Here is a 14,299-nt window from a genome sequence, read left to right as displayed (position 1 = left end):
TATTTATGTAATGCGAACATCAGATAATTCTTTAAAAAACGTGGTGTGCTGTAGTGTTTCTTACTGTACATCAAAGACCTCAAAAGGATGTGGTATTTTTCACAGATTTCTGAAAGAGGAGGAACTTAAAATAAGTGGTGTTTGGCAATTTCTCGTCAAGGAAATAGACTGGAATCTCTGTGGAAATTTAGTGTGCATTCCACTGTTTGCAGTAGGCATTTTAAAGACTCAGATTAGTGTAAACACAGCACTATAAATCCTACTTTCAAATGTCATTCAAGCTGTTCAAGTTTTTCCCGGACACAAACACAATCACATGCAGGAAGACCACACAAGAGGAAAGCTACAGAAGTGGAAAACGAAGCTAAATCTACAAGAAAACCGAACTTCATGTAGAACCACCCACATCTGCAGCCAGCGAAGGGAAGGACCCTCCACATGTAATTATCAGTGAACCTTTATATAACACCACAGGCACAGAGTGTTCTTTTAAACTTAAAATATACAGAAGTAAAGTAGGTTTGAAACTGAAAAGAATAGTTAACAAATGTAGGAAACAAGCAGCACTTGTGAAGCAGACAAATATTACTACCACTTTGTAAGAAAGGATGCATCGACTCAAAAATGAAACATACAGTATGTACTTGGTAGGTAAGGGTTATTCTGCCCGAAGGCAGGTCCGAACCTCCGCAGAGGTGTTCCTGAGCCGGAGTTTACGTGCGGTAAGGTGGCCAGTTCCTTTCCGCTCCTCCATTCCCTTACCACCCCACCAACAGCTCGTGGCAACCCATCCAACTCCTGACCACGCCCAATATTGCTTAACTTCGGAGATCTCACGGGATCCGGAGTTTGAACACGGCTACGGCCGTTGGCAGTATGTACTTGAGAGTCAACTAAATAAAATTACAGAACTAGCTGAACAAGGTGATTTGAAACTAAATTTCATGATTGAGCAGATTGAAGCTTTTTGTAAACAGAAGTGTATATTCAGAGAGAATACCATTAAATGTGTCCGGCTCCATGGCTAAATGGTCAGCGTGCTGGCCTTTGGTCGCAGGGGTTCCGGGTTCGATTCCCGGCAGGGTCGAGAATGTTAGCCATCATTGGTTAATTTCTCTAGCACGGGGGCTGAATGTATGTGTCCGTCTTCATCATCATTTCATCCTCATCACGACGCGCAGGTCACCTACGGGAGTTAAGTCAAAAAAAGACCTGCACCTGGCGAGCCGAACATGTCCTCGGACACTCCCGGCACTAAAAGCCATACGCCATTTCTTTCACTATACAGGTCTGCATATTACTGTCGAAATTTACATTGGCCATTCCAGAGGAGAGATAGGAATTACTCTTTTTGGTACGAGCTCGTCTGATTGCAGAAAAGAAATCTTTACAACACGATAATGAAGAGGTTGCTCCTCCCATGAAAGCCGAGGTGGCAATAAAATCAAAGCTGGTCTTTGACAGGAATTTGGATAAACTTCTTGGAATGACGGTAGAGAGAGATGCTGTCGGTATTGAAGACAAGCTTTCCAAAAAATTGCTCTGCATTCTGTTCAAAGGCTTTTCCACACATTTCAGGATTCCTGTGTCATATTATTTTACACACAGCAAACCTTTGAGCAGAGAAGTGTTAAAACTAAGGCTAGGCAGTGATGTGAGATTCTAATGAATACTCTGGACTTAAAACCCATTACGAACACTACGTTTTTAAGTGTTAGCTTTTACGTGTATATAAATTAACTATAAATTCTCATAAACACTTTAAAACTCTTTGTGAATATGTATAAATTCATGTTGACTGTGGGTCCATAATAGGACGACTCATAATCTCAAAATACTGATGTAAACAAGTTTCCAACAAGACATGTTAACATCACATTGACGGATTATTTGCACTACAACAAAAATTCATTCATACATTCAGAACAAGTTGTTTCTTAGTAAGTGCCATAATTAGCTGTACATTAGTGAATTTTCACAAGCACTTGTCACAAGATCCAAGCTGAACTTGTGTCTTAGAAAGGCGATCCTAGCGGGAGAACTGAAAACTAAAATCGGCGACCCCACTTCTTATTGCTCATTTTCAAGCTTTGTATAACAACGTAAGCAACGATCTGTCGCTTAACATAGCACAGTGGAGATTCATCATATGTAATTCCGATGTTTGATGTGGCTGCTAATTTTGCTAAAGAATCTGCTCTTTCATTTGGCATCAAATCCGGTATGACCACGAATCCAAGACATACGGATGTGAGGACGTTCTTGAGTTTCTGTTCTAGTACTAGCGGCTATCGGATTCATATTGTACTTGTTATTAATGGAACTCAACGCTGCTTACACTAACACACTTCTCAAACTGCCCAAAAACCTTTTCCCTTTACCTCGATTCACGTACGTTGGGAGCTACTGTATTTTGTCTTGTGATGTATTTTATGTTTCATTAATCAAAACCTAAGTCAGCTACAATTTTGGCATAATAATAAGTTTCTAACGAAAGAAGCAGCAAAAGCATTTCAAGAAGTATATGTATTGAAATACAGTATAATCCTTCACATGCATACAACATAGTTATGATTTATATGATCTTACTTTTTACACTACTATATGCAAGTAATGATGTACCAGTGGACTGTGATTGACCTTTGAATAAAACAGCGTGAAAAAATGTTACCCTGAAAAGAGGTTATTTAATGCAGTAATAAAAATATAAACCTGGGCTTCTCCTATCTAAACACTACTAAATACCAGGAGATTGGAACTGACTTGATATATTGTTGCCAACCGCGCTACCTCGCCAGTCTACTCTTCATGCATGACAACATATTTCATAAATTGAAATACAGTCGAGATCAGTTATAATGGCTCCGACGGGACGGCCAATTAACGATCGTTATAGGCGACAGTTGCACAAACCGTTTTTTGTTGTTGTTGCTAAAAATGACATATCCGGAACTTTTAGGCTGCATACTTAGACGGTTAATTAAAATAATAAAGTGAAAACTTCAAACAACATAACTGATGTAACATTACCGGGCAAAACATTAGTCACCCCTGGAGAATGTCGATGCATATACTTGTTTCATTGACTACAAAATAGACTTCGACTGTATGAAACATGAAAAGATGGTAGAGATATTAAGATCAACTGGTATTGACCAATGCGATTTACGCATTATCAGCGCACTGTACTGGAATCAAACCGCAGATGTCAAAATCGACCAAAGAACATCAGAAAAGGTGTTCGTCAGGTTTGTGTGCTGTTACCTCTCTTATTCAACATTTATTCTGAGGCAATATTTAGGGAGGTGTTGCTGGAGAAAACAGGGGGATAGTTATAGACGGACAGGCAATTAACAATATCAGGTACGCAGATGATACTGTTATCATAGCAAATGAATTACCTGTGCTCCAACGCATGATAGATAAATTAGTCCAGCGCAGTGAAGAGTTTGGCCTGTCTGTCAATGCTCCCAAGACCAAAGTTGTAGTCTTCTATAAAAGAAAAATTCCAGAAAACCTGTCAATAAAAGGCAGTACGATTGAACTAGTATCTTCCTTCAAATACTTGTGTACTGTGCTAGATGAGGAATGTGATTCCAAGAGAGAGATAAAATCTAGAATAGAAAAGGCTAGAAGACAATTGTTTAGCATGAAACAGCTATTTTCAAAATCGGACCTAAGTGTGCAATTAATAATGCGAATGATTCGGTGCTATGCATTCTCCATTTTTCTCTTTGGATGTGTAAGCTGAACCCTTGACCAAAATCTAGAGAAAAGAATTGATGCTTTTGAAATGAATTTGTATCGCCGCCTACTCCAAATACCTTGGGTGCTGAAAATGTCAAATGACGAAGTCCTTCATCGCATGAAGAAATGAAAAGAACTACTACTTACTGTAAAAAAAAGAAAACCCCAATATCTAGGGCACATTATGAGAGGCGAGAGGTACCAGCTATTACAACTCATCATTGAAGGTAAAATACAGGGGAAAGGTCTGTTGGCAGGAGGAGGAATTCATGGCTGAAGGACATCCGAAGATGGCACAACTGCACTTCAGAAGATACTTTCCATGCTACAACATCACGTCCGGAGCTGGGTATGTGGACCGCCAACCTCCGCTAGGAGAAGGTGCCTCAAGAAGAAGAAGAAGGAGAAATAATTACAAATATCATTTAATACCACGTAACTCCACTTCTGTACTTTATAACCGCCTGGATTCGATTGGGAAGTGAGTCCACAAGATTTTGCAGGTACGTCGCATTCGGGTTAAGCCACTCGCTGAGGATTTGATCGTGCAGTTCCACCAAATTACGGGGGTGCTGATGTCGGCATTTTACCCGCTGTTCGAACATGTCCTACACATTTTCAATGGAGTTCAAGTCACGTAATTTTACAGTCCAATCGAAATGTAATAGGGTGGGCGAGTGTTCATAAAACCCGTCACATATGCGCCCAGCCCGATGAACTTTGTTTTTACATTTTGAAAAATCGGATTATCAATAGTAGACTCATCATGCAGATGTTGAAAGGTAACACCTGATCATCCAGAATGTTTAAATATATTCTTCAGGGCTGCCTACAGTGGGGCTCGAAACCACTATCACCCGGATGCAAGCTCACAGCTTCGCGCCCCTAACCGCACTTCCAACTCGCCCGGTGATGTCTAAATAAACATGCTGGTTCATGTTAGGCTGGTCACCTTAGAGCTTAACGACCTATCTGTACGCACGAAATTTTTGCCCGGTGAGCTTATTTGTGGAGTGTGATTGACAGGAATATTCTTCTAATATTTACAGAGTACGTACATATCGACCTCCTGTACCTTAACACCCCTTTTTGATAATATGTATCCCAGTCATAGCCATCCATCAGTACTTTCCTTTCCTGTCCCATCGTCGCCATAAGACATATCTGTGTCGGTGCGACGTAAAGCCAATAGCAAAAAAAAAAAACAACTTCATACCATAATCTGCACGGATATTACATAATATCGCATCACACAATTTCTTTTTGCTAGTTGCTTTACATCGCACCGACACAGATACGTCTTATGGAGACGATGTACAGGAAAGGGCTAGGAATGGGAAGGAAGCGGCCGTGGCCTTAATTAAGGTACAGCCCCAGCATTTGCCTGGTGTGAAAATGGGAACCTACGGAAAACCATCTTCAGAGCTGCCGACAGTAGGGTTCGAACCTACTATCTCCCGAATACTGGATACTGGCCGCACTTAAGCGACTGCAGCTATCAAGCTCGGTATCACACATTTTATATCGTTACTTTCATGACGCAAATTTTCAGATTACCCCTAGTCATAAGAAATATTTTCCTGTAAACTTCACATTTATGAGTTAAAAGAGTATTCTTCCAGCTACATAATGCGTTGACCAATATTTTTTTAAATACCAAGAATCATCAGAAATTTAACTGCACAATAAGCAGTAGAATATGATAATGAATAATATGTGCTTCAATGTGTAATTTCGATCAGTAGTACCAGTTCAAGGAAATACACGCCCTTCTTCTACGGCTGATTCTACTCGGTTGTACAGGGCTAAGGAGGCGTGGAGAGGAGGAAGGTGTGTGGTGAGGGAGGTAAAGGGAGGGGGAAAGGTAATCCGAGGCAAAGCGTAGGGAAGGTAACTCACCACCACCACAACACCCGGATTTCCATTTCTCTCAGCTGTCTGCTTGGGAGACTGTCGTACATGTCGATTCCGCCAGATACCCTCATACTGATGAGCTTCACACTGTTCGCACCAAGAAACCAAATGGGAGCTACTATCGGTTGAAATTCTTATCAAACTGAAAGGAATTCCACACGTGTTAATCCACGGGTAAATGCTAGTAGTTAATAAAAATATTCTATATACTGTTGTCTATAAAATGCACATAGCGCTACCTGAATGTATGTGTTCAATTCAAGAAAACCGTTGCATTAAAAAGAAAGCATGACGCTGGGTGAAACGAAGCACACAGTTCTCTTTTGGCGAATAATTTCAGCTTGAATGTAGTTATTTTTCTCCTTTAGGCACCACCTTCAAATACCACCGGACTGAGTCAGGATAGACCCTGCCAAGTTTCGGTCAGAAGGCCAACGCCTCAACCGTCTGAGCCACTCAGTCCGGCTTTTGCATTTTTTTTTTTTTTTTTTTTTGGGTGAAGGTTGCGCAGTTTTGGTAATTTTCGTTCGGGGATTCTTGGTACTAGGTACCTTTTAAGTAGGATAGTTAGAGAATACTGATGGTACAAAAACTTGTCTTAATTTCTTACTTTTGCCTATAAGTGAACTGTTCATTTCTTTTCTACATTTCTTTGAAATGAAGGCTACAGACAGCAGAAGGGACAGAACTGATGTTTGGGACAAAGTTTTCGCGAGAAATCACTTCGAGCCACTCATTGTATTTGTCCTTGTCTGCATGAAATTCGTGAAATGACAGTGTCCCTTTGTTGTTTACTCCTGTTCGAAGTTTAAAAATACACACAATAATATCATATATCCGAATATTTGTGAACATAATTAAAAAGTCACTGCACTACACAATAGGAAAAAAGAATTAGTGCACAACAATCAAATCTCAATAACAAGCGAAGATCTTATTTTGAACACATTAGCAGTACTAGAAAAGACATCTGAATACTGGAAGTATGGTATTTACTGTGCACAGCGTCCTGTCAGTACCATGGGCAGCCAGCGCTCCAGCCACATAATGGCGAAACTTTCCAATTACAGGTTTATGCCGCGCTACACAAGCAATTGTCAAGGCAGGTAAAGGAGTTAGCCAGAGCGACACTTCAATTCGGCCGTAATCCTTGATTTCTCTCGTCCTCCACAGCGATACCGAGAATGGAAACCTTTTCCAAGCTCCTACTGAATAAATAGACTCCATACAGATTCACTGTACTTTGAAATGCTACCAACTGAAGAGGCTTATGGTGCAAAGGTACTCAGTTTGAGAGAGTTATTCGTTACCATGACAGTAAATAAGTTACTGGGTGATGTGATAATTATTCATTGTTTATATATCACTGTTAATGTATGCAGAGGTTGCGAGATTTCAATGACTTTAAATTGGGAAAGTTTGTTGATCTCTTGCGAAAACCATGGGGTAATAACGAGAGAACGGATATGTCTAAAGTACGGGCACTCTACCAGATTAGGTAATGGCGAAGAAACGAGTCACAGTTCCTTCCGGACTTCCGCTGTCTTCTACCCTATTTCCCTTAAAGTATGTAAAATTGTTCAGCATTGCTTATCTACATATGTTAGAGAATTTGTTTGGGTATGTGTAGAATATGTAATAATTCTTCCGTATTGGTTTATTGTCAGCATATGTGCCGTTAAGCTGAGGTTAAGGCTTCGATACACTTTTCACTTCTTAGAGGCAATTTTCCCTAAATTCAGCCTTTTGTTTCAGTCAAAAAGTCCCAGCTCCCTCAGTGGATCAGTGTCCGCCTCCGTAGCGCAAAGGTTAGCGCTACTGGCTGCCGTTCTCGGCGCCGCGGATACGATTCCCGGGACTTGAGAAGAACGGTAGGAGAGCTGGCATGTGATTGAAATGGTATAGCCTACGCAGCTCACGCTCTATTGGGGGTGTACCTGAAAAGTGCGGTGGTACCTCTAGACGAGGACACAAGTTTACTTTTTAGTCGATCAGTGGTACATTTTTGAAGGGCGGTCAAAAATCGTCTCACTATGGCACTATTGGCTTTTTAAAGATAAATAAAATAAATTAGATGTTATAGTATCCATTCCAGTAGAATTCCGCTTTCCTTGCTAGACAGAAGCACAATCGGAATGGCATAACTGTTAGAGAAGTCACTTAGACGACCCTATTTCAGAAAACCTGCAATACAGTAGGTGAGACCAAACACCTATTATTATTATTATTATTATTATTATTATTATTATTATTATTATTATTATTATTATTATTATTATTATTATTATTATGGAGTTTCCATGGCTCACAGGGGAATAGGAAGCGCTTGGGTTGGATAGCTGAACAAGGAATTACTTAGAGCAGCATTTAACATAACAAAATTTGAAATTTTATTTCTTTTCTTTCTTGAAAGTGAGAGATAGAAAACTGAATAAAAAACTAAACATTAGAAGAGTTTAATAATGAGCTAGTAAGCTCTAACAACGTCTGAGACTTCGAAGTCTTGAAATCAGGTACAAAAATTTGAGATCATTTCCAAGGCGTTAAATTACAAGTTCCGGACAGGTATAATATTTTACACTAACAAACGTACCCGTGCTTCGCTACGGTATTCTACATTGTATACGGATATTGAAGTAAATCACTGTACATGCAGTGAATAAGACTGTTTTAAAATTCCATGTCTCTTGGCATTATCCGGAAAAGGCAGAGGGGGGTTCTCGTGCGTTGTTTCCAATATAAAGTTCAAGTTGCAGAGTTGTAGTGATAATGGCAGGCTCACTTGCCTACTGCAATTCACAATCGAGTAGCGAAGTTTTCAATATAGTTGCAGGCCTCGTTACCTACTGCGCGGTTACAATTGATTTGGGGAGTTTTCATTACATGGCAGGCCCCAGAGTTGTTGTTATAATGGCAGATACCTTCCTTAATGCCAGTCAAAACTGAGTTGTGCTGTTGTCATTATAGTGACAGACTTCCTTTCTTAATGTCAGTCACACCGAGATGGTGAGTTTCCATTATAATAGCAGGCCACTATGCCTAATGACAGTCACATTTTAGATGGGTAAATTTGTTTACAATGGCGGGCACACTTGCCTACTCCCAAACACAACCCGTTAGGGGATTTTGAACAAAATTGCATACTCCCTTGACTTCTGCCAGTCAAATCGAGAAGGGAATTATTCATTACAGTGGTAGTCCCTCCTTCCTAATGCCAGTTACACAGGACATGGAGAAGGATCCCATTCCTACTGTCAGTCAAGGTAGATGTGGAGAGAAATGATTACAATAGCAGACGCCCTCCTGCTGAGAGTCACTATAGATTTGTAAAATACTAGTTATAATGGCAGACACACCCTTTCTATGTTGCTACAAATCGATTTCAATTAATATATATAAATCGACATACGAAGTATATGCATGTTTACGATATTACAAATCTTCATTTACAGATTAACTACTGCTAAACGATACGTCATATCGACAAACGCATGTACCATAAGACGCCTCATTTAGCGGTCTAAACGGCTGGTCTTATGACATTTTTTCACATTTTATCTATTTATGGATAAGATTGAGTTAGAAACGTTGAAGAGGGTGAAATTTGGGTAAGTTTAGTTCACAGCGCATTAGTTTTGGATACTTACGTGACAGCTACAAACATAGAATTTGGCTCACATATGGATACTGGGTGGACCAATGTTCGTGTAGAATTAGATGATTCTGTCTTTCTTATAAGTGATTCAAAGTATGAATTATACGAGTACAAAGTGTAAAAATACGAACAATCGAGAAATGGAGACAAATCTAACGTATAATTAACAGAGATACGACAAAACGTCATAGGATCAAAGTTGCAGATCACTCCAAATTGAACCAAGATTGTGCCATCCGTTTTGTGGTACGACTTAACGTTTAGCTGCGAAATACCCTGAAAAGAAGCGACATTAAAATTGTCCCAGTATTTCGATATTTTTCGAGGGTAAAAGAAATGAACTATTTAAAGGTCTTGGAATCATTTCGGCGGTTGCTAGCTAAGGCATAATTTTGCCAAATGTCAATATTCGAGCTCATCTGGCAGATTGTGTTGCAACTTGCCTTTGGGGAGGGGAGGGGGTAAAAATAAGGAATTTCAGGAAACTAAAGCTACAAAATACGGAGATGAAACGGATAACTGTATGAAAATACCGCCAAAATAGCCAGTGTGCAGACACATGGTCGTCACGATTTAATTTATATAGATAAGGAAACTGCTCAACGTACAGTACAACACCTTTTGGGCTATGTCCGCTGGACGTAACCTGCAAAACAGACCGTTCATGATACCCCATTTATTAATCCATCTATAGAAAATATGCACATGAGAAAAAGTTTTAGAAATGGATTTCCATCATGGTTGGTCGATTTCCAATAAGGTTGGTCTTGTCTATATTGTGGGAGTTTAAAATGACTGTTTCGTTTCCCTACAAATCCCCAGCCCATTCAGGGAATTTGAGCTGGTATGAACCTACCTTTGGACAGGTGGATTCTAAATATGAAGTTTGGTTGAAATATCTCGAGTACTTTTCAAGTTAGAAAAAATAATCTCTACACGCACTCGCTTTTGAGTTTAAGTCCGGTGGGACTTGTACGACACCGAAAAACGGTCCGTTAATGAAATCTCCATTATTTATCCTCCCAACGAAAAAATGCACATGAGAAAAAGATTTTACAAATGGACTACAATCAAGGTTGGTCGATTTCCAGTCAGGTTTGTCTTGTATATACTGTGGGAGAGTAAAACTGCTGTTTCGGTTCCCTATAAACCTCCAGTCCAGTCCGGGAATTTAACATGGTATGGACCTAAAAAAAACTACCTTTGGACACGTGGATGCTAAATATGAAGTTTGGTTGAAATATATTCAGTAGTTTTCAATTAAGAAATACGCTTTACACGCACCAGCTCTTGAGCTAAGTCCAGTGGGACTTGTACCGAAAAACGGTCCGTTAATGATATCTCTCTTATTAATCCTCGTATCGACATGATGCACATCAGAAAAAAGTTTATGAATTGATTTCCATTAAGGCAGATTGATTTTCATTAAGTCTGGGTATTTATATTTTGTGGGAGTGCAAAATCACTGTTTCGGTTTCGTATAATCCTGCTGAAACAGAGCATTGGGCAGCCCCTGAAGGTACGGGAGTGCCACCGGCCGCAGCACATGCTGCACGTAGCGGTGGGCATTTAACGTGCCTTGAATACGCACTAGAGGTGACGTGGAATCATACGCAATAGCGCCCCAAACCATGATGCCGCGTTGCCTAGCGGTAGGGCGCTCCACAGTTACTGCCGGATTTGACCTTTCTCCACGCCGACGCCACACTCGTCTGCGGTGACTATCACTGACAGAACAGAAGCGTGACTCATCGGAGAACACGACGTTCCGCCATTCCCTCATCCAAGTCGCTCTAGCCCGGCACCATGCCAGGCGTGCACGTCTATGCTGTGGAGTCAATGGTAGTCTTCTGAGCGGACGCCGGGAGTGCAGGCCTCCTTCAACCAATCGACGGGAAATTGTTCTGGTCGATATTGGAACAGCCAGGCTGTCTTGCACATGCTGAAGAATGGCGGTTGACGTGGCGTGCGGGGCGCCGATCCTCGCGTGCTGACGTCACTCGGGCTGCGCCTGGACCCCTCGCACGTGCCACATGTCTCTGCGCCAACCATCTCCGCCACAGGCGCTGCACCGTGGACACATCCCTATGGGTATCGGCTGTGATTTGACGAAGCGACCAACCTGCCCTTCTCAGCCCGATCACCATACCACTCGTAAAGTCGTCTGTCTGCTGGAAATGCCTCAGTTGACGGCGGCCTGGCATTCTTAGCTATACACGTGTCCTGTGGCACACGACAACACGTTCTACAATGACTGTCGGCTCAGAAATCACGGTACGAAGTGGGCCATTCGCCAACGCCGTGTCCCATTTATCGTTCGCTACGTGCGCAGCACAGCGGCGCATTTCACATCATGAGCATACCTCAGTGACGTCAGTCTACCTTACAATTGGCATAAAGTTCTGACCACTCCTTCTTGGTGTTGCATTTGCTCTGTCAGTCAGTGTATAATGACCTTCGGTCGCTTATAGCGGGGGTCAAGGGTGTCATAATTGCCCAACGTAGTGATGACGGTTTGGGCTTAATGATTAGTCCAGAATAGAATTTCCGGGACGTCTTCTTTATTCTGGTTCTAATCTCATCCTAATGGGTTGATGGATGTCCTGATTCCGTTCAAACCATTGTGCACCTGAGATGAGATGCAGCGCACGGTTTTGGATGCGCTGCATCTTATCCAGGTGGGTTTCGGCTGCCATTCCCCCGGACCGGACTGGCATACTCTAGAATTGGTCGAAGGGATATCGTGTACACAATGAGCCTGTTTTCTAGATTAAGGTCTTGATCGGCTTTTATAAAGAGGTTAATTTCAGATAAGCGTCTATTCGCTTGGGCTGAAATTGAATTGTTATGATCTTTGAAAGTGAGTCGTCTGTCTAGGATAACACCTAGGTATTTACTTGCATTCCTCCACCAGATCACTTCGCCAAAGGACCAGTGGGAGAGGATTAGTCCTGGTACATTTTGTAAATAGAGTTGCATTGCTTTTGTTAACGTTAATTTTGACTCTCCACTTTCGAAGCAACGGTTTGGGTGTGGAGAGGGTATCTTGGATGTAATTTAGGTGGTTGCTAAGAGACAGAAGAAATTGCCATATCATCAACATACATGTAGACATTCGCGTGCGTCGGCTTAGGTATGTCGGCCGTGTACAAGTTGACAAGAATCGGGGAGAGAAATCCACCCTCGGGAACACCCGCTAGGATAAGGCAGGGGCTCGACAGGGTTTTGTTGACTGGAACCTGAAAGGTAACTTTCGAATATCTGAATCATGTAAGAAGGAATACCTAAAGTGTTAAGTTTAGATGACCGTAAAGACGGCAGGCAGTTTAAACAGCCGGAGAAGGTGACCATGGTACAAATATGATTATTATTATTATTATTATTATTATTATTATTATTATTATTATTATTATTATTATTATTATTATTATTGTTATTGTTATAGAAACAAACTTTACATACCATTGGGATAAATGTCTCCACTCAGGTGTTCAAACAAGGATATCTATATGCAATTTTCTAAAGAGTTTGCAGATCTATAAACGTCAAAGGACAACCCGTGGTTCCACAGTTCTTAATTCCGACCGACTAACGGAGCAGAGAACCAGTGGCCGCGTCTCTACCGTGGCTCTTCACCTCTGCATTCGGGAGAGGGAGAGGGAGCTGGTTCACTCCGTCTGATTGTCCTGAGAGTGGTTTTTCCGTGGTTTTCCATTCTCCTGCACTTAGGTGAATGCCGGGACAGTTCCACGTCACAAAACCCCTCACATTCACACACATTCCTTCATTGTATCAAATATCCACGGCCAGAGGGTGGGCATTAGCGTCGCGGTGACCCGCCTTCCCCTTCAGGGAAGAAATGAAAACTTGAATTAGGTTGAGTTAGCTCCCATTTACAACTACACTTAATATAGGTGATACGGAGATTTCATAATACCTATTATAATTCTATAAAGTGACACCCATGTAGCAAGAGAAGTGTAAATTTTGTTCCAATGATACATGCTTATTTCAGTTATTCAATTATTCGCATATTAATTTGCGCTGTCGAAGACTGGCTCACATGCTAGTTTTCTTATAATGATTTAGAACTGACTGATATTTGTTTTCTCTTTCCAGGAGTTCCCTCACGTTGCATTGAACTGGACGTATGTTGCTCAAGAAGAAGAATTAAGGCAACGTTTTAGATCAACGTTCATAACCAATTAGGGATATTTAAATTGTTTAATTTTATCCCTTTAATTTATTAAATTAATATTTTAATCCTATTTAATAATAAACGGTTTTATTTCTGAAGTATCTTACTTTCTTTACATCAAATAATTTGTTGTATAACGAATTATTTACCTGGCGTTCTACATGAAAGCCTAAAAATTGAAGTTCCATACTTTGAAAATGTAATATTTGTAAATTAGTCTAAATGGTGGGCAGAAATTTACTTTTATATGCTTTCAAGCACATCAGGTAGCTCTACTACATCATTCGTCTTCCTTCTAAAACAAAAACCCCCAAGACTTTATGTGTTGTAATTTAAAAGAAAAAATATTTGGTGTCATTGTATGTGAGTGTAAAACAGGGAAATTAAACGTAATATGGCAAATCTATTGTAATAGTGTGTTAATAACTGACATAATGTATTTGTGTACTGAACCCTGCATATATCAAACACTTAAATATCTAAGTCCAACTTACTTCCTTAAGAGGACAAGGAAATTTTACCTTTCCTATATTTGAAAGTGTATTAAAACTAGGTACAACGTTGACGGTGTGACTTTCCCTTGGGTTTCCCCAAAATCCAAATCAAATCAAATCAAATCAAATCAAATCAAATCAAATCAAATCAAATCAAATCAAATCAAATCAAATCAAATCAAATCAAATCAAATCAAATCAAATCAAATCAAATCAAATCAAATCAAATCAAATCAAATCAAATCAAATCAAATCAAATCAAATCAAATCAAATCAAATCAAATCAAATCA

The 14,299-nt window shown here is 40.4% G+C and overlaps 1 protein-coding gene across 1 annotated transcript in view; it reads left to right on the top strand.

Moving 5' to 3' along the window:
* Positions 1 to 13,907, top strand: part of LOC136867272 (corticotropin-releasing factor-binding protein) — a 563,493-nt gene extending 549,586 nt beyond the window's left edge. The window contains exon 9 of the mRNA XM_067144418.2: positions 13,436 to 13,907. The gene's annotated coding sequence lies outside the window, so the exon portion shown is untranslated. The remainder of the gene's footprint in view (positions 1 to 13,435) is intronic.
* The last annotated feature ends 392 nt before the right edge of the window (positions 13,908 to 14,299 follow it).

Source organism: Anabrus simplex, chromosome 3, assembly GCF_040414725.1.
Source record: "Anabrus simplex isolate iqAnaSimp1 chromosome 3, ASM4041472v1, whole genome shotgun sequence".
Lineage (NCBI taxonomy): Eukaryota > Metazoa > Arthropoda > Insecta > Orthoptera > Tettigoniidae > Anabrus > Anabrus simplex.
This window is presented reverse-complemented; position numbering and strand designations above follow the sequence as displayed.